This window comes from Sinohyriopsis cumingii, chromosome 2, assembly GCF_028554795.1.
Source record: "Sinohyriopsis cumingii isolate HCF-2022 chromosome 2, ASM2855479v2, whole genome shotgun sequence".
NCBI lineage: Eukaryota > Metazoa > Mollusca > Bivalvia > Unionida > Unionidae > Sinohyriopsis > Sinohyriopsis cumingii.
The window spans coordinates 53,629,019-53,632,215 of record NC_142962.1 but is presented as its reverse complement, the minus strand read 5'-3'; positions in this window follow the sequence as shown (position 1 = coordinate 53,632,215).

Below are 3,197 nucleotides of genomic sequence, written 5' to 3'. Positions count from 1 at the left end.
AATTAAGAAAATACAGTTTGTCTTTAATTATTTTTATTCGTGTTATATTTTGTTTATTAATCGGATGATATATAATGACATTGCATAGTTATCTTACTGGTAACTTCAATACTGCTTCAATCTGTTTTATTGCAGTGTCTCTCAGTTCTATCATTTCAATCTGTTTAGAAGAGATATGCTTTGTAATCAGATCAAATCATGTGTTTAACTTTTGAATCCATCAGTAAAATCTTGTTACTAATTTATTGATGTTTACAATGTGTGTCCATTTCTCATATTAAAATAATTCCAAAACGTAAAGGTATTATTAATGTACAAAATAGTTGTAGGTTGCACAAATTAATCTCGAATGTTACAAATATAACTATATAGGAATGAACCTATAATCACGCGTTTTTTCACGTGTCACGTATGTCATGAGCTGAATGGAATGTTATGAAGGATATCTTGGCAAAATCCATCTTTCGGATTAAAAAGAAACATGAAGTTTGTTTTCGTTAATTACTAGCGAATGTCAATGTGTTATGTACTTTCATACCTTTGAAGAACCGATAATTATCCAAGGATTTGCAGGAGATGTTGTTTCTATTTGAATTGTAATTAATTTATCTAGTTCATTAAAATTTTGAAATTTCTGAATCAGTGTGTTTTATGTTTACTGGCCCTCCATGGTAAATATATTAAATGAGTATTGACGTCAAAGCTTCCCTGCCTAATATATCAACAGAGTAGCTAGTCAAGTATAGGTTCAGTATCAAAGCTTCATATGGTAATCATCGTGCTCTCCAATACCAGACCAATATATCTAACACGGTGTCAGATACAGTGTATGTTTAATCATCCCATTTCAGTAAAAGTGGTTCGATGTATATATGACAACTTATACAGCAGGTAATATGCAGGTAACAAAAATTGATCTTCTTTAAGGTTCTTTACATTTACTTGGAGGGAAAGCGTTTTTCTTTGAGACCAGATATAATTTTTACTTAAAATAAGCTTTTTCTTAAATAATATCATGGATATAACATGGTGTCATTTTACTATACATCAGGCAAGATATTTGGTCCAGATATTTGACAGCCGGAATTTAGAAGAAAATAAAAATCCCACGTGTTCTGCCTATGTGATACTCAAGTATTACGTCGCAGTGAAATGAACATATTTTGTCGTCTTCATACTTGAAACATGATAAAGGTAGTGAAAGATTATTCATTCCATCCATAGCAATAAAATTTAACTTTAATTTGGTAAGAGTTGACTCGTCTTTTCTGAGTGTAGCTGTAAACGATCTCAGTATGCTGGTGTTCAAACACACATAAACTCGTTATGTTGTGATTTAAAGTACAAACTGTGAAGCAAATTGCTATTGAAACTTGTAATTTCCTTGTAAGGTCCACCTGATTGCTATCTTCGCATTTTCTACAGAAAGACTAGACACAAAAAAGTGAGCAATCAGATCAGCATGGAAACTGGCATTGTTATTTAGCCTGTAATCGATGTGTAGTGTCATATCCAACGAGGTCAAAAACTGCCAGGAACAATATACCATGTCAACATTAGGTTTTCACTAAAAAGACTTCGTTTGATGTCTAGGTGGTACTAAATGCAATTAATTTCTGTCTGACACCCACTATGGCAATGATGAACATAATTTTAGCACTCTTTCTATTGCTACTCCTCCTAAGTGGAGAGTCCTATCGACAGGTGGTTTTTCACCAAAAGACCAGTTATAATATTTAGCTGGATGACAACATTACTGATATGGTTTCAACTGTGACTGCACAATGAAAATATTAAAAATAATGTTCACTAATTCACCGAATAGAAGTTCATATCAACATCGGATTTTCTCCGAGAGCCTTCTAATTGTGTTTAGTGTGTCCAAAATGAAAATGGTGCAGATCTTATATCTAATATGGCTGCCACAGTGGCGAATTTTGAAATTCTTGTCGCTCAAGTGTGTGTGTGTGTGTGTGTGTGTGTGTGTGTGTGTGTGTGTGTGTCTGAGTGTGATTTGGATTTTTAACATACCTTTAACAATCTTCCAGTCATATTCCCTCAAACCTGACATAACTTGCTCCCAATTTGCCTTTCCTTCAGTACCGATAATTAGTAACTACAAGTTAGTAAGTTACGTTACAGTCACACTAAAGCTACAAACAATCTTATTTGAAATTCCAAAATCAAATTTACATTCTACTGACACAAAATACGATCGGACTCGCCGTCACTTTTTTATATATGTGAACCCGATCCTATTTTCATTCTCAAGGCTTCAACGGGTGGTCTCAGATGCGGCCGTGGTGTCCGTTGGGTCCCTGCTGTCACTAACCTACTTCTAAGGGTCAGAGAAAAGAACGACCAATCATTTGACTCAAACTTTCACCGGTAAACAGACACACACACATATAGTCATTAAAGAAGATGATACAAAGGATTTATTTCGTGCATTTTATAATGGCAAGATAAACCATAAATCTCCTCGAGTCATACATAATTTCTAATGAGGATAAGCAAAGTGTCACATGATATAGGTGAATCATAATTTGTTACAACACAATTGTGCAAATTGTGTTAGATCCAAATATTCAAGATATCTCCTGTTTTCAATTCCTCTTCCATGTTTAAACAGGGTTAGTACTATACTGTTTATAAATCATTTTAAATAAATTTAAAAAGGTCATAAATCGAACATGGTATACTTGTAAAAAAATTAAGTGTCTCCATCAGGGAACGTCTTCTATGGTCTGAAGACGAGACTCAGTCGTTTTGATATTGTCTGTAAAAACTCTATTCCAAATATTTCCAAACATATCGCCAAGTTTGAATTATAGGTCGGAAATTTAGAGTTTCACAAAGCAAATAAATTAGATGCCGTACATATTTAATATACAGCATTTCATAAATAGGTTATTGTGTTGCTATTACAAAACACACACCAAATGTTTTTATCTACAATGAATTCCGAATGCAAATGAAATGTAGTAAGATACATCAGATTGAGTACTGGTTCAGACTACTAAGGATGACTGACTTTAAATCTCGAGAACAAAATTACAATCTACAATTGATATTGCATAAGGAATGTCATTGTTGGGTGAATAAAGTCACGATTCAACTGTTTCATACGGACTGGGAGAAGGTTATGTTAATTAAGGTGTGGGTGATGAGAACACCTTTTTCATTATATTTATGCA